We start from the raw sequence: 25,783 nt of genomic DNA on the forward strand, positions 1-25,783 counted from the left end.
TGAGTTTCTCAAAAGGACTTTGCAACTGGGAGAGCTCAACAGAATACTCAGCTCATGGTCTTTAATTTGTTTAGGCATCATAGCTAAATTTTTGGTGCATATTTAAAATATTTTAGCACAGTGCATCTTGTGCTGTGAAATTCACATTCAAAATTCAAACTCACTTTCCTCAGTATCTCCCCAGACAATCACTTCATTCTTCTGTTAATTCATTGTTTTTCCTTTCTTCTGAGATGTTAGATTGGAGAGAGATCACAGCCCAAGAAAGACATCTCATAATACTCCTGACCATTGTTAACTTGAGTCAGATCCAGATCACTAAATAATAGCCATTTTTATCCTCCAATTAACAGTGGAGCTCGATGTATTGCCTAACAATCCTAAGAAGTTGAAACGGGAAGAATGCAGATAACACATTTAGTTTTCAATGTTTTCTTTCTGTCCAAGCGTATACTCCACACAAGAGAACTTGCTGTACCAAAACTTCAAACATTAAATCTTTACACAAAAAGACATGGGTGAATTAAAGTCTTCCATTCAAACTGCAAGATCTATATAAAGATTCCATAGGAAGCAAGTTTCAGATCCAGATAATTTCAAATGGGTAAGTTATAACACACAGAAGAAAAAAAAAAAAAAAAAAGACGCTAAATTACTTAGGGTCAAGGAAATGTCACTTGCCAACATAAACACTAATGTCTCTTTAGTCATCCAGAAACCTCACTATTTGAGTGGTCTGTACAGTCACCCACCAAGAAATACTACAATAGTATAATCAGATCTTAACTCATTTTCCACAGCTATCCAGTTCTTCCTGTTGCCGCAGCTGCAGAATTATATCTTTATTAGTAAATATTTCTATCAGATCTGTAGTTATTGTGTTTTTAAGTTTCTATCTGGACTTTTGTCTTGTTGCTGGTGGTTTGTTGGGGTTTTTTTTTGGGGGGGTGGGTGGTGTTGTTTGGTTTGGTTTTTTTGCTGATGGAAGGAGAGGGGACAACATTTAGGAAGAGGAATATAGCAGCTACTTGATGATACAGCTTCATCCTTCCTTCCCCTTAACACATTCTTACCCAACTTCCTCCAAATATAATTTGAAGAATCTCTTCCTCCTCTGCTTGTGAGCCACCAACAATATAATTATTTTACAGTGTGGAGTATTTTATCCATCTGGAGTATTTACCAAATTAAAAAAATCCTATTACTTTTATACGAATGCAATTAAAGTTGTTGTATTTTTTCAATCGTGAAGTTAAAACTACTTCAAACTTCTGCAACAGAAGTATCAGAGTAAAATAGAAAACACAGGACTGGCTAAAATTATTTGTGCCATAACCAAATTGTACAAAAAAATACATTTATAATGAAAAAAAAAAAATCAAACCCAACCCAATATCATAAAATTTCATTACCATTCTTCTACATAAGAAATAAGTGAATAGGTAGTAAAAAAAAAAAAGCTAAAAACTGGTGAGGTACAAAAGCTGTCTGTTAACACTATTTAAATTGTTGTTTATTTCTGTTCAGATTTATATTTCACAGAATTGTACCGAAAGTTATTTGAAAAGTATCATTAAAGGCACCAGCCATTCATAATTTGATTACTAGATTCCTATTAATTCTGTAAAGAATTGTCACATTTGACTTGCTGCCCACATAATTAAAAATAATCATAATAAACTCAAGTTTGTGTGGTGTTATTTTGAAGGAATTGGGCTTTTCACAAGACAATCGAAAGTCTTTAGGTTCACTTATGAAGAAACAAGGAGTGCTGCTGAGCACTGCAAGATACCACAAGAATCATGTTCACAATCCAAGATTTATTTAATCAATGGTCAAGAAAGGTATCACAGAATCAGGAAACATCATACAAGAAAAATCCTTAAGCTTATTGACGCTACTACCTTCCTAGTTAATAGTGACTTCACTTAAAAAAAAAAAAATTAAAAAAAGCGACTTAACCAAGATAGTAGATTTATATGCTTTTCAATCTCAAAACATCACAAATTTTCATACTGCAACCCATGTTTGTCAGGAAATCTCCAGTTGGAATTAGTTTCTTTAAAGAGTCAACTTCAGCAATAATGTTTTGCCTTCTTTGCAATGAAAGATCACCACCTTGGTTCTCTTCCTGATGAAGATTTGAAGTATAAGCCTTTAAATAGTGTGATCAAAACTGATTAAAATTCTTCTCAAGTCTCTCCTTATGAGCTAACATAATTGAGATTTATTCAATAATTAAGATTTACTCTTAATAAGGGTAAAGGTGAAATGGACAAATTACTTTGAACTACCCTTAAAATGAACTAACCTTTCATGGATATGGCCTTAGTTAGTTATGCAGAAAATCCAAACAGCACTTAAGAGGAGACATATTAAAGATTGATCAAGAAATTCTTCAAAATTTTTACTGAACTTGAGCTGCTGATCATTTCCAGGGTGTATATAACATGACTGTAAATTGATACCAACCCTTACTCACAACTTGATAGAAGCACATGTAGAATTAGAATTTTTCCATTACCTCCAACGAAAAATAAACTCTCCAATAACCAAACTCAACAGTACACTAGAGGCACTGGGTTTTTTTTGTTTGTGTTTTGGTGGTTTGTGTTCTTTTGTGGGTTGTTTTGGGTTGTTTTTTTTTAAAAAAAAGGGGGGGGGGAAGGGCAGGAGACTTAGGCAACTGCAACTGGGAAGAGAAACCACCAGATTTAAAAACAAAACAAAACAAATATTTTCTCCAAAGCAGCAAAGAAACACCTTCCTCCTAAATCACTCAGTTTTCAAGATTTCTAGCTCAACTGCTGACTAAATACTACTGGAAACCAGCAGTAAGAAAACAAAGCCTTTTAAGTTGCTACTCTGTACGGGACCTCATCAAACACACCACTAAAACCAGAAAGTTACACGGTAAGTTATGCATGTAGTCACTGAAACTGTTAAAAAGTGGTTAAATTCTTTTTTGAGGATTGTATCACATAACACTAAATGAATCAATTGCAAGAACCACATATGCAAAAAAGAACATGAAAGCAAACAATAAACACTCCAGGAATACACTGATTCAAATAATCACCTTTTTTTTTTCCTGCAACAGACAGGACAAACATAGGTTCCTTTACAAAACATTCCATTGTATATTTTTAAGAATCACTATTATTTTGGAATTCAAGTAAGTTCTTGGGCAAATTCATGAACTAACAGGTTTGTATTTAAGAAAGAATATGATATACTTCTCAAATCCAGGTTGGATTACGTGGATTGACTTTCATTTCACTGTCCTTCAAGTGTTTGTTTTGGTACCTGGAAATACCCCATACACAAATCTGACACAAAGATGCTTTCTGCAAGGTCATGATCTGATGTTTTCCAAAGTGTTTTGAGGCAGGCCTTCTTGGACCTTTACAAGTTAGCTAGTGAATTACAGACTGATTTCCAAATTCCTTTCATTACTTCATGTGAAACAAAACAAAACCAAAAAACCCATACTCATTTCACAGCCAGAGATGACAGTTCCCACAGGCCACAGAAATCTGGCTTCCAAGGTCACTAAGAAGAACTCTAGGATTAGGACCACACAACACCTCAGACAAGAAGGTCTGAAGAGCGATTTCAAAATTCTCAATGAAGTTACGGACCTTACACAGGTGTTACTTTTGGAACTCTACATTAGATAAGGTATTCCTACCACCATAGTGACAAAGAGCTAGCCACAATATCTAGATGTTTTGTTGGTTTGAGGGTATTTTCCCTGCCAATCTTTCCCTCCTCATCATTACTTTCTGTTCTTCCCTAGTGCAGATGAAGTTCGATTGCATTTCTAATGCCAGAACTGCAGGGCTGAGGAATGAAGTCTAGCAGAGCCTTCACCAACAATGGAAACAAATAATTCAGTGACAACCGTGGCTATCAAAAATGGATTGAATATGCACAGCTAGGTGAGGCTACGCTTATGAAACACAGTATCTTCTAGGCCAGACCTCAGAGCTCTAGCAATAGGAAATTCAGGCATTAGAGGTATGAGTTGACAGGATTGAAGAATACACATTAGGCATCCAGTCTTTTGCTTGCCAAAGAAAACATCTTCTGTACACCTGGTCTATCTAAACCAGACTGAGGCATATTGGCATGGAAGGAAAAGGAATTCCAACAAAAACAGTGCAGACCAAAAGGACCCCAACTACTTAAAAATTACATAACTTTTACAAATCCTAAATCGACTTGCCATCTTCCCAAATACTTGATCCATGGTACAGACACAGTAAGTAAGCAAATGCATCCTTTTAGTGTAAGATGTACAAACTAAATAAAGACCATAAACTCTTATCCACAATTTATTTCCTGATATAGGACACCAAACATAGAGCCTATTTATGACTGACACAGATCATATTTGACGTGGAAACACAAGCAGCATAGCAAGCATTGTGGTATCACAGGTCAACTATTATTTCTTCCCAACTGGAACTTATATGTGGTAAGCTCAGTGCATCTGTAAGCAGAGAACAGTGTTGCAATCTAGAAGTTTACCATGTACTGTCCCATCACCCAGTAATATATAGGCAGGTTTCCTAATGTTTATCATGGATCAAAACAGGCTGTCCACAGCCACTTAAAGCTCACAGGAAGCAATGTAACCTGAAATGGAAACAGCATGACAATGTGAATAGGGTAAGACGTACAGCATTTTACAATATATTGGCTGCCTTTATTTCACTGCAGTGAGATCACTTGGCTGTAAAAGCATGAGATTTACAACTACCTCATCTTATACACAGGAGTACTATATTTTATTTGGTGATCCCAGAGGAAATGGGGAGAGGAGAGAGAGAATTAAAATTTCTCTCAGACCCACCCTTTGTAGGGTGGGAAAAAACAACAACAACAACAACAAAAAAAGCAGCTTTTTACATGCTTCTAATATCATGAGAACATGAAGTAATAACTTTTGACCTCAGTTTCAACAAAGGCCATTTGCAATAACATTTAATTTAGAACCCAGGAAATACCTTTTCTTACCTACCCAGAAAGTATCAAGCAATTCTACTTCACATGAAAAAATTCATTTGTCTATACATTTCATACTTTGTGTGCTATGAAAGGGCACTTTGATTTTGCAGCATATTGAATTGAATAAACCCAAACGAGCCACTGCCTCACTGGCATTGGAGAGAGAAGGAAACAGCTACACAGCAAAGAAAATAACTTGTTCACAAATGAAGTGGGGGGACAGGGAGGAAGTAAAAAAAAGGAAAAAGCAGCAACACAAGCAGCTGGCACTCAGGGACTAGGAAGGACTTCTGCTCCACAATAACAGGATCAGTTGCATAATCACTGTTGCCTGAGAAGTTATACAATGTCCGCCCTTCTCATTAGTAAAAAAAATGTCACAAAAGAGAGTCCTTTTAGCACACAGCAGCTAATAAATTAAATACCATGTGTAAAATCCTACTAAAGAGAAGACCCTCCATAGTTTCAAAAATTATTCTATAGCTTACTGAAACATATTGCATTGTATGTTAACCTTTACTATAAACAACTTATTTCCCCTAAAAGCAACATGTCTTAACACCAGTGCCAAGCCACAAGAATTTACCACCTCGCTTTTCCAGCTGTGCTCTCAGAAGATGTTCGCTTTGAAGAAGTTGTCTCTAAGGCTAAGTTGCACGAAAAGTGACCTCTCCTGTTGCTGCACAACTTTGTAAATTCTGTGGCTATCACAGCATTTGAACTGGAATCAAAGACTGCCACAAAAATCACAAACACTAATACAATCCTAATTCTGTAACTGGCTATTTTGCAGATATTTCATACAGAACTGGCAAAGTATTCAAAAGAGAAATGAAGACAAATCAACCTACAAGGAATGACACATCCCTGAAGAAGAAGCAGGGAAGAGTTTTACCTGAGTGGTTATGTATTGTGCACACCCCTATGCTGTGACATTGCACAACAAGTGAGAGTGAGGTTTCACTTGACTCAAGTGTGAAAGATCACAAAGATACTGCATGCTGATTAAGAAGCAGCTGAATTTTAGCTTGCCAGCACCGAATCCATAAAGATAATTCTAGCCTAATTATAGCTCTCTTACTAAGGACTTGGACCAAAGGAACACAAGTTTCATCTCCTCATCTCAAATTTGCATTTCTTTGTGACTATTTCCTTTCTGCTGTAAGCCTTGTCCATTTGGTGGTTCTTACCTCTGGGTCAGAAGATTTACATCTTCTCACTGTGATTTGGGCTCACAGCCCGATGTTGCTGCATTGCAGAGTCAGCAAAGACATGATGCAGTAATATTCCTGAATTTCTTTGGATGTGGAAGTGCTTGTCATTGCTGCCAAACCCTGACAGCCATCCAGGCAAAACTCTGGTCCCATGGCACTTCAGAAAAAATACAAAACCACAACAACGATGCTAATGTGGCCATCTTGGCTATTTTATGCTGTTTTGTTGGGTTTTTTTTAGCTAGTGTCCAGAATACTGCAAAATTCACTGACTGTGCAAAGACAGAACAAACATTCACCTTTCTTCTCACCCCTAAAACTCCCAGCACTACCCCCTGTTCTCAGTACAGACCACTTCCAGCAACAATTGCTGTAATCAGAAGCTCCCCTCAAAGGAAAGCTGAAATACCAGCATCTGTATTGCAGTGGAAGCACAGATTAATGTAAGAAGGGAGACACCTAACCTATATTCTCTATAAGCCACCACTCCAAGCTGTCAGCTCCTCGGTAAGTAGACAGATGAAAATGGAACCATCTGTAGTCAAGGAAAAGAAAGAAGATGTTAACCTGAAAGCCTGGGCAAATGAACACACAGATATCATATATCCAAGATATTCAGGGACCAGCAATTACAGAAAGGCCTACTCTTCTCTACTTAACTCATCAGCCCTGACACAGATGCTATTCTGCCACCCCAGACTCTTGCTGACACCACACCTGCAGCAGACTGTCTTGACCACTTATAAATTCAGAAGCCATAGCCAGGTAACAGCAGCATTTCACTGGCAACCACGATTAAAGAAGAACAGCACATTTCAAACTCCACTCTTTTTTTTTATTTTTTCTTTTTTTTTTTAATATACATGGGAATTGCTGCAGATGGCAATAATCCAATCCCTAAAGTCCCTTATTGTGTATATGTTACAAAGCAGCCGAGGTTTACCCATAATGTCTCAGTTCTAAATTAAATAAGCCACTTGCCTTACCTAATGCTTCTGCAACAACTCAGAATTTTGATTAATGGCCTACTCTGCACCAAGTACCCCTTATACCAACTTCATCAGCAGTCCCCTCACTCCCCTCCAGGCTCTGGCAAATGCTGTGAACAATTCTCATGTTCAGGACTCTAGCAGGAGTCAGGGGAGACATTTTGCCTGTTCAAGAGTAAAACAACTCCAGCCCACTCTTAAGACCCTACTGTACAGTAATCCAATTGCAACTAGAACAGCTATTTTGGATCAATAATTGATGCCCTTGTGGAGAAGACAAGATGTGACAATCCCACCCAGCTTCCCCTGTTTTTGTTGTTCTCTTGCTAAGGAATGGGAGAACAAGAAAAGCCACAAGCATAAAGTGCTCCAGGGCTCCAACATAAAAAATCTGGCACTGTTCATAAATTTACTTATGAGACAGACACGAAAATGCTAAAAACTAAACAAGTCAGAAAGCTCACAACTAAGCTTCCAATGCTAGTAACTGTGCTACTCTCTAATATACAGAGAAATGGTTTACATAAAAGTGTGTCTTATTAGTAAATTTACACATCTAGAAGATAATCAACTTAATAACTCACTTTTTAGATGTCTAGGGTTGCTTTATACTTGACAACTTCCAATTAAACAGCTCTCTGGAAGTATGATCTTCAAACCACCAACTAAGATAATGGGAATCAAGTACCTATGAAAAGGCAATTATTTCCTTCCAAGGCTATAAGGCCATTGTACACATCTGTCTTCATTTTGGACAGCAGGGTCCACACACTTAGGAGACATGAACTCCACCCTATGTGTAGTTCAGCTGATGAGCAGTTTTTTTAACTCAATCACCCACTCACTATCCACTACTAGATACTTTAGTCTGTAACAACTTGTCGTGGTTTTGGGCCCAACATGACAACAAAGGAACAGTGCCATAGCCGATCACTCAACTTCTCCCCCCTCACATAAACACACACTCTGGGATGAGGAGGACAAAGCTCATGGGTGGAGACAAAGGACAAGGAGGGTTATTCACCAATTAAGGTCCTGGGCAAAACAGACTTAACTTGGAAAAAAATTAATAATTTAATTTCACACTAAGCAAACACACACAGGACACAGACAACAAACACAAAGAGCAGTGCTTGCTTATGTTACCCCACCCCTCCCTTCTTCCCGGGCCCAAACCACTTTGTTCCCGGTTTCTCTCCCTCCTTCTCCCCAGCGGCACAGGGGGACAGGGGATGGGGTTTAGAGTCAGTTCACAGGCTGGTGGTTCTTGCTGTGCCATCCTCCTCAGGAAGAAGGATTCCTCACAGTCCTTCCCTGCTTCACCATGGGGTCCCTCCCATGGGAGAGAGTCCTCCACAAACCTCTCCTTCATGAGTCCATCCCACGAGGTCCGTAGCTGCTCCAGCCTGGGCATCCCACAGCATCACGGGCTGCTTTGGGAACAAACTGCCCTGGCACTGGGGTCTTCCAAAGCTGCACAATCAGAGTCCACAGGCAGCAAATCCTCTGGCTACAAAATCCCAGTCCACTGGCCAAGTTCACCCCTCCTGGTGCCTTCAGGGAATGTTCCACCACTTTCCTCCAGGAGTGCAGGGGGACAGCTGCAATCTCACCATGGGTTGTAGGGAAACTTCTGCTAGGGCACCTTCTTCCCTTTCTTCCTTACCAACCACCAGCACAGCTCTTCTCCCTAAGTGCTTCTCTGCTTATGTGTTATATCAGTTCTTTTAAATGTTAATAGCTGAGGTGCATCTATTGTCTCTATAATGGCTCCCTGGCTGGGTTTGGAGCAGGGGGAGCTCCTCCGCTTCTTCCCGGAGCCACTCCTCTGGCCCTTCTCCCGCTACCAAAACACCCACCAACCCAAGCCAGAACACAACCTTTTTAATTTTTTTTTCAAGGAAGAACGGACAGACAACTAACTTAGACTCACTGCAAAACCCCTCCTAAGCCATGAGGCTTTTTACATCCAGGTAATCTGTCTTAAGTCTTTGCAAATATAATTATCATTCTGGGTGCCAAAAAATCTTCCAGTTAATTTAAAAATACTTTTCTACAAAGCAGGAAAATAGAAAGGAACAAACTAGAAGGAAAGAGAAAAAGGAAGAAAAAAGGAGAAGTAATGATAAGCAAAGTAATTATCAGTGACGTGGGAAAAATTCACCAAATTGAGCAGTTCCTAGATGCAGGAGGAAAAAAAAGGAGATACTTCCAAAAGACATGAAGGAGATGCAAAATGGAAGACACTACACTTTTGTGAACACACAAATCCTGAAAACCTATTTACTTAAACCACTAGAAGCTCATACGCTCATGTTCAAATCTGATTATTCCTGCTTTATAACCCTAAGGCTCAGTTTGGGAAGAAGTAAAGAAAATTATAGCAGCAATAACAGAAATCTATGAAAATAATTACCATTTGTTTTTCCCTTTAAAGTATTAAAAGGCTTTGCCTGCTTTGTCAGTAGCATACTCTAGGAAATCCTAAACCCTACTGTGTTTTGTCTACAAAGAACACAAACAAGAGCACACTATTTTCTAAACTTGTGAAGTCTCAACAACTACTCCCCTACCGAGCAAAAGAAACAAATAAAACTTTCATCCTTACATTATCCCAGCCAAGATGACTTGAGAAACCAATAAAAAGAAACAAAATTAGGATTTATGTATCTTGCACAAAACTGAAGTTATTCAACTCACTGATCACCAGTCCTATGGACAGAAGGAAATTGATTCAGTCTGAATCAATTATGCTGATCCCAAATCACCTGTGCATGTAAATACTGAAAGAAAAGAAAAAAATCAAAATATCTAAGTCTAAAAAAAAAAGCAGTAATATTTGGAATGTCAGTGGTGTCCTGGATTTAGATAAACTGAAATTATCAGAAGCAAATAAGGAAAAATAAAAATCTATTTTGCCTTCAGTGTATTCTCCCTTTGATTTTTAGCGATAATTAATAAGATCTCCATATTTAAAAAAGAATGAAGGCATGACAGTCAAGTTTTGAGAAATGTCTGAGTGCATAAGCTCCATGCTGGTATCTGTGGTTTCTCCCCTGCCCTGAAGCATTTTCAGGAGGACATGAAGGAATTCTTTGTAGCAATCTTCTCTCAAGCAAGATTTTGGCACAAATCCAAAGTTTAAAAACTGAGGCCCAACAGATTGTATCAGCAATGGACCTGTAGAATATCCACAAAACAGTTCTTAAAGAAGGATTTTCTTTGAAGGGCAGATCGGGAAGGACATACAATGGAGATTATGACACACAAAAAGGACACCCCCCCAAAAAAAAAATCAAACAAACAAAACCAACCAAACAAAAACAAACCAAACAAACAAAAACCCCACAAAAAACACCAACAACCAACCAACAAAATGAGCAGAAAGGCAAAATTAAATGCTCTGGCTCTCTTGCTTGATCTGATGAGTGGTGCTTTTTGCAAGAGGATAATATCAAAACAAAACAAAAAAGGAAAGCAAAATAATGCATTTGTTTCATTTAAGGCAACAGTAACATATATGCCAGACTTCAGGAGCAGAAACTGCAAGAGAAACATTAACTGTGAAACAGAGATGGATCACTGAGCTGAGTTCTATATACTCGTGGCAAGCTGACACATTCCTTCTGTCGGCCTGTCCAGACTTGTCAGCATATAATTTGGAAGCAGCTGAAAAACTTTCAGTGATGTTGATAATTCAGGCCACGTGTTCAGGTAGCACCTCCTCCTCTATCAACCAGTGGTGACACCCAAAGGAAAAATAATTACCGTCCAGGAGGAGGTGCCCAAAAGGGACTGGTAAGAAGAGGCAGAGTGTCACTAACCAGGGAAGGAAGGATGGAAGGAAGGAAGGACGGAAGGAAGGACGGACGGAAGGACGGACGGGTAGGACTGAGGATTCATGGTGACAGAACAGCAAACATCATCAGGGGTGGAAAACAAATATTCCCTCCCCAAATCCCAAAACATTTTCCTCTAGTTAAAAAACTTGGGCAACAGCTCTGTCTACTTTCAAGTGGGACCAACTACAGCAATTTCCTAAACTGAAAGTTTTGAACCCATGGGTTGTGTTGATGTTGGACTTGGTGATCTCAAAAGTCCTTTCCAACCATGACAATTCTGTATTGCATAATGACTGCAACACAACTTACTTAGTCTTGACGACCCACTACAATGGTTTATCTAGAAAGCTTAGAAGATAAGCAGTCTTCCAAGAACTAACATGGCACAAATCACACTGCTTTGTCTCCACCTCCATCTCCCTGCCCTGTTCTCAACACAACCTGCACATTGGAAGCCAAAAAGTGGGTTACTATTGGTAAGAAGTCATATTCTGAAACCAGCTGACATGCTTAAACTATTGGAAAAAACAAAAAAAAAACATGCAACAACAATAAAAACCCCACCCCATCTCAAAGTGCCACACATCACCCCCCCCCAAAAAAAAAAAAAGGAAGGAAAAAAAAAACCCAAACAAAACAAACATAAAACAAAGAAAAAAAAAATCTTAAAAAAAACCACACCGAAAAAAACCCCAACTCACTCCAAGCCCTCACCTATTGGTTAGAGCAACAAATTTCTGTGTTTTTGAGACTGAATTGTAAGTGACTACAATCATGTCTCAAATTTGTTATCTCACCCACATTATTACTTGGATCATTTTGAGATAAACATGGTCTCCTCACATTAATATACTCATTCACTACCAAAGTTGGCACATGCTGCTCAGCATAATTAAACTGATACCTTCAGCTCAGCAACTTTGCTTTAATCACATTAAAGGGACACCAGCTAATAAAACTAATATATTAACAGAAGGAAATAACTCATGCATCTGGATGGACGCTCAGGGGGGATATCTGCTCACTGCTGGCTGACACCGTTATTTGGATCTCTTTGTAGACAAGGCACCTTCTAACATCATCCATTTTAGCACAGTCACCTGAACAGTTACATGCTAGGAACCAGACTGGGAAGAAGGGATCAGAGTACCCAAAGACAAGTTCTAAAAGGACAGCCAAAAAGCCCACAGCAACATGAGTTACATGATACCTGGATGCAGCAGGAGGCACCTCTGATCTGGGGGAGATGAATGGGGAAGGAGGGGAAGGTTTCAAAGCAGGCAAAAGATATTACTCCATATACCACAATGCCAACAGACTACCCTGAGACATCTAAAGGTCACTCTCCTTTAAGAATCTTAAGCTCAAGAGTGCAACTAGAACACAGATAATGGCTAACTTAAATATATTTAACACTGAAAGCTAAATTTATTACTGACAATCATGAGAAAGTTAACAAGACACTAGGCTATTTTCTCTGTAGGCAGACTGTATTTACGTAGCACAGGTTCTTTGACCTAGTGGATATGGGTATTACAACACACGCTGGAAGGTAAGCAAACTGACTTTCAGTTTGGAAACAAAAACCTCTTAGGAAAGTGATAACTGGCCAGGAGAACAGATCACTAACCAGGTAAGAGTTCCCCCTAACTCAGAGCCCTTCATTACGTGGGACTTCTTTCTAAGAGAGACACTCCCATTCAACTAAAACAGGTTGCATCCAATGCAGTGATCTGTCACTGCTTATGTGGAAGGATAGTGATTTCTTACTGTAAAAACCATTACAGTCATCCAAAAATCACCACTGAAGTACTAGATTCTTCAAAAGACAATTGTTTTCAATTAAGAAAGGACACCACAGAGAGTGAAAAGATATAAGGCACTGTAATTATACTGCTCCAGTATACACATTTTTAAGACCTGTTCTGAAGCATCCACGTTCTCAGTCCCTTTCTCTCCTACTCCTTTTCCTTGCATATTTATTGAAAAAAAAATTTGACTGGGTTATTCTTCAAGATAAATCAACAAGATCTTGCACAACAAACAGCAGAAAATAAGAATAACCTAGTAAGAGGTACACATTTTGAGACAGTACTGTATTCTTAGTACAAGCCTCCAGGTCATAATTAAGTTTTGCCATTTTCTTCTTCCCAGCCCTACTCAAAATACTCTTTTAGGTCTTAGGAATCCCGTCTCAGAAATACTAGTTACAAATGGTATAAAGAAGAGTGAGAAACATACTCATTGACATAAAAATGCTTAAGCATAGAAATGAAGAAAGAAAAGAAGGGTAAGAACATAACTTTCTTTCTGCAAGAGAGAAATAAGGAACAGCATTAGCACAATATGCGTAAGCACATATGGATGTCTCCAGCCATTTATTGTCAGTTCATAAATAAAAGGGGAAGACACTGAAAATGGGAAGCAGAAAGCTGCAACGGTAATTTAGACGAAACTCTTGTAATGAAACTCATTAGTACTTTTACCAAGCTTGCTGTAATGAAGGAAAAGCTTTATTCCCCCACTGTACACAATTAACACTGCCATACTTACAATGAACAGTGTTTTAAAAACACAACTATAAACTCTCATGTGTGGAGAAGACCTGTAACTCTGGCAGCAGCCTTCCCCACAAACGGGTGATTTTACCCATCAGCCACACAAACTGTCCTTCCTCCAGCCTGTGAATCTTCTGGGGCTGGCCAGCATCAGACTCACAAATGGATATAAAGAGGCATAGTCAATGTCTTGCCACTTGAAAAATGCATTTATAAATTATTTGATGGCTTAGGCCTTGTCCAAAATGCTGAACAAAATCAGGTATTTTCAGCAGTCCTGTTTTGTCATGTATTCTGAAATTCATTTCTCTGATGCTTTCTGGCTACAAGGACCATGTTGAAGGGTTTATTCTGGCATTAATGATGGGGCAAGACTTGGGTTCAGCAAGACTTGGGTTCAGCACACTAACTGCTGCTGTCTCTGAACACTGATCTTAATTATGTGTGAGGAGGAAGGACTCATTTTAAATTTTGAGTTCACCTAGGACAGTTTAAATACATTGGATAAATTTTGGGTGGAAGGGACATCTAATCCTACTTGAAGCAGGAATTTAAATTTGGTGTTTTAGTTGGGAGCATGGGATTTGAAGGCCTGACATTTTACAGGAAGTGTTAAGAGGTAGTGGTTGTGGGGTGAGCTTTCCCTGTGCTTTAAGGAGCACATGACTCAGGTACACTGTGAACCAGTAGGGGAGTTAGGCAGGTGGCTGTTTTTTGGGGGGTTTTGGGGTGTTTTTTTTTTGGGGGGGTTGTTTGTTGTTGTTTTGCTTCTCCATGTGATACTGAAGATTGTAAGATCATTTGTCATTTGATGGGATGTGAAAGTACTGGATATTTTACTGTATCTGTTTTTCACCATTGGGCTTATAACTTCTCTGTTGCTCAGACTTCTGCTGCGTTGACTCTTCAGGGGTGGGCATCAGCTGCCTCGAGATCCTGGCAGTGGCTAACATAAGCTTCACTGGAAGTTAGCACAGCATGTGGGAGGCTCTTACCTCAGCTGAGGAGAAAGCATCTTGCTTTTGTGAATTTAAACAAATTAATTATAAACAGTAAGTGTTCTTTGACCCTTTTACTTTGCTCAGGTTGTATGTTCAAGTAACTGATATTGTAGCTAATTGAGAGGGAAGGGAGCTGCATCAGGAGCACCCTGACTTGACTGAAAGTTTAGTATTAATTTGAAACACAGATAGAAGGTTGGTTGGAAGTCAAACTTTCTTATTTAAGCATTAAATAACATTTGGAAAAAAGTATTTAAATAGTCCAGTTTTTTAGAAGAACAGTATTGCTTGGGATTACTTGGTGGAAGATGCACAGTGATGCATTTTCTTTTTGACACATGAAAACTCTCCTTCATTAGTTTTTGGTATAACTGTTTCAGGAAGTGGAGGCCTGATGAAGGCTTATTATTTATCTGTTGTTTTCTCATTAATATAAGTATTTATAATATTTCTTTCACCTGGGTAAGAGTTTTTTTGTCTGTAAGTATCTTGAAAATTTTTGTAGAACTGTTTTCCAAGAAAAACACTTTCTCCTTTTTCTTTTCCCCTTCTTGCTAGTGACTACTTATAGGGCCACAGCCAGTTTGCCAGTTAACAAGTAAAATCTACCAATAAAAGTAAAAACAGCAAAATAGAGCCTCTTCCTTCCTCCCCCGCTTTCTTTGGTAACAACAATTGTTTTTGTAGGAAAAGAGCAAAAAAGCAGTCTGGCAAACAAGTTCTGAGGATTATTTTTTTTTTTGCAGTTCACTGTTGATGCTGATGTTGGGACAAAAAAATACGTTTTCTGTTGGCCTCCAGCTCTCTCACTATATACTGTTAGAATAATGCTTAGGCTGAACTGTATCTGGAGAGAAGAATGGCACTTGATTACTTTTGTGCTTGGAAATGTTTCTATACATTATCCAGTGTATTTAAACTGTCCTAGGTGAACTCAAAATTTAAAATGAGTCCTTCCTCCTCATACATAATTAAGATCAGTGTTCAGAGACAGCAGCAGTTAGTGTGCTGAACCCAAGTCTTGTTGAACCCAAGTCTTGCCCCATCATTAATGCCAGAATAAACCCTTCAACATGGTCCTTGTAGCCAGAAAGCATCAGAGAAATGAATTTCAGAATACATGACAAAACAGGACTGCTGAAAATACCTGATTTTGTTCAGCATTTTGGACAAGGCCTAAGCCATCAAATAATTTATAAATGCATTTTTCAAGTGGCAAGACATTGACTATGCCTCTTTATATCCATTTTTAAGGCTAAGTTTGTAGAGGCAGGCTATGAAACTAAAAAACCTGAGATCGATCCATCCCTCCTTCTCTCTCCACACAGATGCATCAGAACAGCCTCTAACTGTAGCCCAACCCTGTGTAACTTAGTTATAAAGACAAAGAAAGTTCCCAGAAGTAACTTTCACCCACTTATAAACATCAGAGAGCAAAAGAGAGTATTGGCTTCTGTACACAGAACATTTGGCCCTCCATCATCCGGATTCACATGCTGGTTAACTTTCTAAACACATTCTATGATTCTGTAATATACACATATATGCTTTACTGAAATAAATACAGGTTCTAGCTTTAGGTGATTTAACTGATCAGTAGACTATTCCAATTCACACCAAGAAACTGCACAAGTAATTAGGAAAAATAAATTTTAAAAAAAATATCACCAGCTACTAACATAACGTATTTAGATTCCTGTCTCCCTAAGCCCAGGAACATCATTGTGAAATTGCAAGGGATTTTAAACAGAAAGCAAGGAAGCTTTTTTCTTCCATGATTCAACACTGCTAGGAATATGGTTAGGTTCCTGGTAATAAACTGAAAGCAAAATAGTTCTGTGTCCAGAAGTTACTACTGTCAAAGTAAGGAGCATCACTACTGTGTCTTTACACTCTGATAATGAAAACTTTGAAGAGATACTCCCTGGTTATTTCATGACCCACTCAAAACCTAAATTAAATATTCATCAGCAGTTTATTATCACCTCTCAGAACTGTGAAAAAGAAACTTTTGCAAACCTAATTAACAGGCAAATTAGAATCCTCTTAGATCATATCCACAGAGACTTGTTTTCTACATTTCCATTGTAGTTCACTGCTCAATTGCTACTGACTCAAGTATTAGTATTTGATTTGTGAAGCAATACCAAAACTATTTCTATGCCTACTTCATATGACTGCTTATAAAGAATATTTAAAGAACATCTGTTCAGAGATGCACCATATCTTCTGCAAGCATAAAGAAACTCATAAATAAAATACATTTCACTCCTCTTCAATCAATTTATCACACAGGAAACCAGGAACAAGAGAATTGCCAGCTCTGACCACATTGTTCTCAATCTCATCATATTCATGGCATCCCAACTTGGTGCATTTTGCCATGTGAAGATTCTGAAGTTGTTGTAACCCTCACAGCTGTGGGGGGAAAAAACATGACAACTGCATGCTCAAGGCTCAAAAATCAAAAAGGGAATAAATTTATTTTGTGCTTTTAATGCTTTAAAAGCCATAACTTGAGTCAATCTCACAACTGAAGGCCTGCACCATGACATTTCTATTATTAGGTTACCAACCCTGAGAACATCAAATGCTCAACTTTTACAGTAAGAAACACATCTGTTATCTGCTTTGTCTGTCATTCCACCATGCAATACATTGTGTACTCTGTGCACTCACACAAATACAAAGCAAGGCCTTGATCAACAACCCTGACTCTCACATTAAGACCCAAGGACCTTCATAAAACCCCATTAGAAGTACATCTTGGCAAGAATACAACTGCAGAGACAAGTCCTAAGACCATCAATGGCACTCTGAATGCTATGGAGGCAGTGAATCTTGGTGCAGAAACAGCAGATAGATATCATCAGCCTGCAGTGAAAGCACTCTTCTCTCCTGTTCCAAAGTTAAAGCACTAACTAACCACCATCTCCCAGTCAATGGGGATTCAAAACCTTCTGGCATTAAAACATGCATGCGCAGGAAAACCCAAAGCCCTGTAAGCTTCTTCGACTGACAGAACAGTAAGGCCCCGGTTCTACAAGACTACAACCTTGCCAGATATATGGGGTTCCAGAATTAAACTTGAAGGAGCTGGGAATTCCAGTTCTTGGTTCCCATTACTCCTTTGGCTGTCCTCAGACAATAGTTTTGCTCCATTTTTTTTTAAAAAGGACTATTTTTGAGTAATTTCAGGCAATGTTTTTCCCCTGCTCTTCACAGTTTGGGTGCAGGAACCACTTAAACCACTACTGCCCCTGAAGCCCCAAGGTCATTCAGCCAAAGCAAAAATAAATAACTAAATAAAAGCTTTGATCAGTACAGTCCACCTACTCTGAACAATTCAAAGGTCAATACTCCATGCTAGTCTAATGAACTTCAGACAAAAGCTGAGGCTGATTTTGCCCAGCACACTTGCATCTGATTAACCTTCTAACAACCTCTACACCCCTAAGGCATTCCAAACAACCTTTCTCCCTTCTGGGACTGTCCACCATCCAAGCACCTGAAAACATTTTTATTACCAAGCCAAGTGGATATTCTGCCATCTTTTTAATGAAAAAGCACAAGCATCTACTCTCCTTTTTTTTTTTTTTTTTTTTTTTTTTAATTTAACAGCATACTTCCGGACATCCTAAGCATCTTCCTAGCCCTGCAATTTCTCTCTCTATTCCTCTAATGTCAAATTATTATTTAAAAAAAAAAAAATATATATATATACACACACACACTTGCGGTGCCAAGCAATGAAACACAAACTTAAGGAAGCCTCTGGTGTACAAACTCCCTCTTTCTATTACAGCTCATCTGTGAGTTAAGATTTTGGTTCTCAGGAAGAGAGGGGCAGCAAGCAACACTACTTATCACAACTGCATTCAAATACACCACACTTTCTTAAGCAACATCCCATCAGCTACTAGTTTACACAAATCAAACCACCCTACTTTGAATTATACTGAGATTTCTACCATGTCTTCATTTGAAACTAATAAATGATGTGGCAATGCAAGAACATTAAACACAGTTTATGTGCTCCCACACTCCACCTGGGAGAATGATATTGAGAAAAGTAATAGCAAGACAACCCAGGTAGACCTACCCTCTAATACCCAATGCATGGTGATACATCTGACAAAACCAGTAGTGAAACAGAAAGTCAGATTAACATTACTCTTAAGAGCTCCTGATCCACATTCTCACTGAAGTCACACTGTTCCAAAAATGAAGGACCCTAAAAAAACATCTAAGGAACACATGGGAATATCTTCCCTTTTTAGCCATGTGTCTATCTCCTCACTATCAAATTGTCAGCTCTGAAGGTTTTGCTTTTCTTAATTTGCTTATTTGACACAGCTGCTTTAAGTTAAACATTGATTTTGCTAGTTCCCCTCCCTACTCTGAAACCCTTCACCCAAGTGCACATCCAAAACCAAAACCAGCATAGCCATTAGAAAGAAACTGAATTATTCAAGAGGGGGAATAACTTCTTTCACCAACTAGAAGTTTCTGGGAAAAGGTAGACAAAAGCCAACTATAAAAGGCTTCATTACTCTGAGACAGATGTCTTAGAATTGGACTAGGAAGTTTAAGTTAGGCATGCAACTGATGAATACCCACCCAACCTGAAAAAGTATAACTCTTCTATACTTCCAGTGAAATATGCAATTTCTCTAGAGCAAGAGAGAAAAGGATGAAATAAGCCATCTGGGAAATCCACTTCTTCCATGTGTTTTCAAACATATTATTGTCTGTACACTAAGTTAGCCAACCTGCTCAAAGCTTTTCCCATGTAGTACTGTAATGAAAAAGCATGGCATGGAAATAACAATATTTGTAAAAGCCTGAGAACTAAACATTCTTTTAATGGGTCTCTTATTGTTGTAATTCAGATGTATCCATCTTATCTTTCTCCTACATTTCTTAACGTTTACCCAAAACGATGAGGTTATGTGCCTTTGTACCATTCAACATTCTTTATTGTTCCTTTCTTCCACAGTTCACTCTTTTGTAGCGTAATACTGGTTCTATCGCTTTTGAAATTTTAGATCTTTTTTTAGATGTCCTACAGCAAGTTCTGCAAATCTGTTCCTATTTTGTGATCCGATAGAAGCATTAGAAGTCACGTGCTGAAGACAGGCAGAAATCCATCACAGGACACTGACGAAACACCACAGCCAGCAAAGCAAAAGATCCCAAAAGAAAACAAGTAGCTCTCATGGGAATAATCCAATTCCAAAGAACATTTTTTTCCTCAAATCTCAATACAAACAGTCCTACTTCCACACTCGCAGCTTTGCTCAAGAGGTGGGAAGGCAAAAAAATAAAAAAAACCACACCATAAAAGAATCTAAAAATATTTCCTTCTGGTATTCAAAATTCAAAAAATATCAGCACAATAGTAAAAAATTATATTGTTTGCACATTTCCACACAGAACAGAAATCAGCAAATGTTGCCCCAGAGCTGTTCAGGGGAAAAAACCAAAAGATGCATGTCATCTTCACTCACAAAAGGCTTAAGGGAAAGAAAATAATAATAAAAAGAAAGAATAAACAGCTCCTGCACATTTAGAGCAAAGGAAATAGGAAAGGAACAAACCCTATTCTTCTTTCTTTGCAGCTACTGGACAAAACTGCACTTCACACCTGTTTTGAAAGCCTCAGTACCAACAGGTGCAAGCCAGTTCCCCCAAAAGTGACACCAGCACCTGAGACCAAAGTCATGGACTCCTCACCAGGCAGCTGCTACCTAGTCCTCAGGGCAGTTAACAAGGCATTTTGTAGCAGCTTCTAGAGACAGGAAGAAATAGGTGCCCACTGTGTGAAATCCTGTTTCAGTTGAGTAACTAGCAATCTTTTGTACTTTCTGACTCACCCTCATGAAAAACAAGGTATGTTGAGCTAGGCAAAGGGCACAGGGAATAACCAACTCCTCAATACTCTTCAGCTACCTTAAAGACCAAGCAGAAAAGTCGAGTTCCCACAAACCTTAGTTACATATTTAAATGCTTTATAGGCATACTACAACTGAATTAAAGATTGTTCCTCCTTTACCATTCATACAAAAAATTATTTAAATTTCAGGTGAGTATCAAATCAACATAGAGGGTTTAAACAAGCCACTGTGGGTCAGAAAATGCTACACAATACTAACCCAACAGTTTTATACCGTATTTCCTATTACGCCTTCACCTGTTCAGCCCCGATACAGTATTACCATGAAGACTGAGCAATGCAACAACTGTGCTACAGATCATCTACCTTTGCTTAAATAATCATCCCCATCATCTGATAGGTGACCCAAGCACAAAGAGTCTTTAGGTACTGTGTTACATTTCACTGTCAAAATGGAAGGTGCTGAAGTACCCACTTATCTGTAGTATCACAGAAGAACAGGGGGTGCAACCAACAAGCAAAAGCTTGCATTACTGCATCACAAAACACAGGTTGCTTGCCAAACCAGGCTGGATCACCAATAATACATATTCAGTCCTGTGAAGTTCGCAGTGCTATTGCCTGAGCCTATGTGCTGCTTTCACATCTACACCAAAGACTTCAGTTAAAATGTTACAAGCCACAAGCAGAATTTCATACATAACATGAGAAGCTTTGGCAATGAGAATGCAAACGGGAATACAGAGTATGGCAATGCTTTCTATACTATCTGCGGGACATCTGGTTAAAACAAATGTGCATAGGGGCCTCATAGTTGTGTCCTGTCCTTTCCTACCCAGGTGTGAACAGCCCAGCAGCAAGCAGGATGTAAAGTCTCCAATAGAAGACAATAAGAGCTTTACATCTTACAGACTGGAACTGTTTATTACAAGATTAAAACTCTACACTGAATTACAAAGTTAAAGGAGTGAGCTGTGCCAGGAGGCATGACACTCTTACGTCAGGGCACCTCAGTCACTTCAACACTAAAGGGCGTGTGAAGGCTTAGAGTTATAAGTTGTAGGTCTCTTTTGTTACAAAAGTAACAAAAAAAAGGTATTTTTAAAAACAATCAGCATTGCCAATAACTCAAAGAAATTAATAGTGTAAGTATTTGTCACAACTTGGACATTTTTAATGCTATACTACTGCAACTAGCAACACCACCAGCAAAAAGATACAAGGATGAAACCAGCAGAGTTAAAAGCTTCAGTATTAAACCCATGTTTTCACTCTATGCACATACCCAAAAGTTGCACTATAGGCCAACAAAAGATTCTACTTCCCATTTCAAAATGCAGGTTTCATTCCAGTAATATAATTAGAACTGTGGAAGTCTATTCTTATCAGAAAGGCAAGAACTAGGGGGTAAAATTGTGACCAAGATGCACTGCTTCTCACAGCGTACCATATCCACCCTCTACAAAATCTCTTTATTTTGTACAAATGATACAAGACCTTCTTATAGCAGGATGTCCTGCAAGTTAAAGGCCACTGCTGAAACAGTATTTCCACTATTTTGCAACAGGAACTTAAAATCACAAACATGAACAAAACTGCTAATCAACATCAGCAGATTTGTCCTTCAGTAATTTAACCATCAGAAGGAACTACTGCCTTTTCTTTACATTCTTCAGCTTAGCACGTTGTTTAGACACCCAAGTAAATCCCCACAAGCCAATGCTACAAAACAGTTAACATCAACATTTTGGAAGTGAAACATCATGTTCCAACACCAAAGTTACCCAAACAATCTCATGACAGTCCCAAGCACTTCAGAGAGCAAGCAGAACATACATCCACACTCATCCCACACTCCATGCATGAAGCATCCCAGAAGTTTTCCCTATGTTAAAAAAACCAACTGAACACTTGCAGAAAATTATGAAATAGTTAGACTGGCAGACATGAAAGGCATTGCTGAATTCCACTAACAGCAACACGTATCAGTACATCCTGAAGACCTGCTTGACTTGCATACTTCTTCTGGCAGTTTAACTCTAGTAAAACAGAGCTAAATACCAAGGTTTTCATACTCACCCAGATGGCTGTTAACATACCTTCTCAGAGTAGCCATCTGAACTAAATTTGTATTTCCAGGTTGAAAATATTAAGAATTATAATTTTCTTACTTAACATCTCTCTATTAACTGTTTTAAAAGAAAGAAATGAGGGTTCCTTTCCCGCAGTACTGACTTCACACAATACTATCAAGTGGCTGATCTTGATGAACTGAACTGCAAACAAGCAAACAATCGACTGGACATACTAACCCCTACCCTTACTTACACCTTGACATAGAAATGCTGTAATACATGTTTCAAATGGGTGCAGAGGATAACTAAAAATTACAGCAGCAATGTGCTTAAGTTGCTCAAGTTGAATGAAACAGATAGTCAGCTGACTAAAAACTGCAATACAATTGTAACCACATAACCCAAAACATACTCCATTTATGCTCTAAGTCTAATAGCCTGAAACTGACCAGCTAACTGAAAAACAAACAAACCTGTCCAGTTCCTAGCAAATACATACTAAATTGAAGAATGCCATTCACTGAGCTCTAGTCTACCACCACTGATACTCAAAGCATTCTTCTGCCGAAAGTATGCTGTTACCAATGTTTTGAGTATCCCAGAGCTGGCTCAAATCAAGCCAAACAGACCCACAACACTTAGTGTGAAGATACCCACTCATTGTCCAAACATGCTGCCAAAGTTAGATTACTAGCATTTCTTGAGCAGAATAATGAAGCAAAGGCACAATGCCATACTAAAAAGGATGCACATTTCCAGCACCCAACGCATTCTGCCTCCTAAACATGTCTGCATATAAACTCAAAGCATACAGAAGGATTTAGTTGGTGTACTGCAACTGAACAATTCACAGAGCAGCAAGTTTCAGATTTGCACATGCTGCAAGTCTACCAACACTGCAAAATACTGCACAAATGCCAGTTCACACAAACAGAACAGTTTGCTCACATAGCCTAGTTCAAGATACCACTACCTTGTCACCAAAATGTGCCAAGGTTGCAATCTAGTAGGCTGTCTGTTGATCCAGCCTGGATCCATGGGAGTCTGTGAGCTCAGGAACATCATGCAGCTATACAGCTGTAACTGGGCACATGCACAGGTACCAGGTACCAATGCAGCTCTGGCACAGTTTATGACTTAGCTGATAATTCCTTTCTGCTACAACATGCAAAAATTACTTTTCTTAACAAGAAACCTACAATTTGTTTTCTACAGTAACATTTCATGGTCCCATACATAGACATGTACAGGTTTGTTGAAAATCTACACTGCCAAGTAACCAAAATTCAATAATTAAAACAAGGCCAGGACTTGCAGGTCTACACTGAAATCTTCAGTTACTCTAGTTAGCAAAAACAATTAAGTTAGATTGGTCAAGAAACGACATGTCAAAATTTAGCCCTCTGCACTATTTCTTCCACAAGTCACTCTCTACATAGGTGCAGGTAAAAATTATGGTCCTAATCTCTCAAGGTAAACATCACACGCAGACCCGGCCCCCAGCAATACTGACCGGCCTCTACACAAACCTCTTCACCTCTGTGGATCACCTCCCAGAACCGCACGGCAGATCTGACCCGCGCTGAAGACAAGCAGAGGGCACCTCAGCACCTCCTCACAGCCCCACACACCATGCCCCGGGAGACAACCAGTCCCCGGGGACGCACCAGGGATAAACCTGCCAGGTACTTCCACTTGAATGTCCCTGCCGCACCACGGGGCCGACAGCTCGAGGACCGCCGCCAAAAATAACTAACTACAGAAAAAAAAATAAAAATAAAATGAAGGGGGGAAAAGCGTCCGGGCTCCCCGCCTGCGAGCCGGGCGGGCTCCCCGCGCCGGCCCGGGGCGGGCTGCAGCTCCCGCTCGCTCCCCCGGCCCGGATCCCCACCGGCCCGCTCGCGCATCCAAGGGCTAAGGCCGGAGGGGCTCCCAAGGGAAAACCGCCCTTCCCGGCCACAATAAAGGCCGCCAGAAGGGCCCGGCGCCGCCGCAGCGCCCGCGGGTCCCCGCCGAACCCTGCCGGCTTTCCCTGCCCCCTCCTCCCTGCACGCCAGGCCGGGGCCCCGGCGCAGCCCCTCTCAGCCCCACGGGCAGCCGTCCTCCCGGGCCCGCGGCCAGACCGAGCCGCTGAAAGAAAGCACTACAGACCAGCGGGCGGGGGGGCTGCCCGCGCAGTGACAAGGATCCGTCTCCGAGGCACCTGCGCCGCCGCCCCCTCCCCCAGCCCCGCGGCGGCCCGCACGGCATCCCCGGGGCGGGGGGCGGCCGCCGCGGCCTGCAGCCGGGCCGGGCCGGGCCGGGCCGAGCGCGGCCACCCCCTGGCAGGGACGGGGGCCGCAACCCGCCGCTCCGGGCCTGCGGGGCGGCGGCGGGTCTTTCCGCGGCGCGGCCGGGCCCGGCGCCGGTGCAACAAAGCGCCGGGGCCGGAGAGCGGCGGGCAGGGCCGCCAGGCACTCACCGGGAGACGGCGGGGGAGTCCGCCGGTGCCGCTGCGCCCGGCCCGGCCCGCCGGGCCGGGGAGGGGTCAGTGCGGGGCTCTCTCGTCTCCTCTTATCTTCTCTCTCCGCTCCTTCCCGCGGGCACGGCTCGGCGGGGCGGGAGGGGGGGTTACGCGACGGGGCGGCCGCGGGCGGGCAGTGCGGGGCGGCCGGGCAGTGCGGGGCGGGCCGGGAGGGCGGCTCCCCCGCTGCGGCCCGGGCGGGCTCCGGCGGGAGGTGCCGCCGCCGCTGCAGCGTCCGGGCGCTGGGGTCGTTCCGGCCCCATCAAGGCCGGGCCGGGCCGAGGGTGCCGCGCGAGGCGGGGCGGAGGGAGCGGGGCCGCTCCCCGCGGCGGCCGGTGGCCATCTTAGCCCTCCTCCTCCTCCTCCTCCTCCGCGGCGCCGAGAGCCCCCTCCCCGCCCGGCTGCCAGCGCTGCCTCCTCCCTCCGCTCCTCCTCCTCCCGGCTGGCTGCCCGCGCCGCCGCTCCCGGGGCCCGGCGAGGCCGCCTGAGGAAAGCTGGTCCGTAATGGCGGGCAGCCCGTGAGGCACCGGCCCGCCGTCCCCTCCCCTCAGCGGGGAGGCAGCCACCGAGGGGCTGCCCTCCTCGTCCCAACCGGGTCGGCGCGACAGACACGCAGGCCCCCCGTCTTCGTTCTGGGGCTTTTACAAATTATCTTAGAGGGTTGGTTTCCCGCGCAGACACTTGGTGGGTTT

General features: G+C 41.1%; 1 protein-coding gene across 4 annotated transcripts in view; it reads right to left on the minus strand.

The window, feature by feature from the left end:
• The window catches only part of WDFY3 (WD repeat and FYVE domain containing 3), a 165,002-nt gene extending 139,557 nt beyond the window's left edge, over positions 1-25,445 (minus strand). For all 4 annotated transcript variants that reach the window (XM_051619236.1, XM_051619234.1, XM_051619235.1 and 1 more), the window contains exon 1: positions 25,050-25,445. The gene's annotated coding sequence lies outside the window, so the exon portion shown is untranslated. The remainder of the gene's footprint in view (positions 1-25,049) is intronic.
• Positions 25,446-25,783: the final 338 nt, after the last annotated feature.

Source organism: Apus apus, chromosome 4, assembly GCF_020740795.1.
Source record: "Apus apus isolate bApuApu2 chromosome 4, bApuApu2.pri.cur, whole genome shotgun sequence".
Classification (NCBI taxonomy): Eukaryota; Metazoa; Chordata; class Aves; order Apodiformes; family Apodidae; genus Apus; species Apus apus.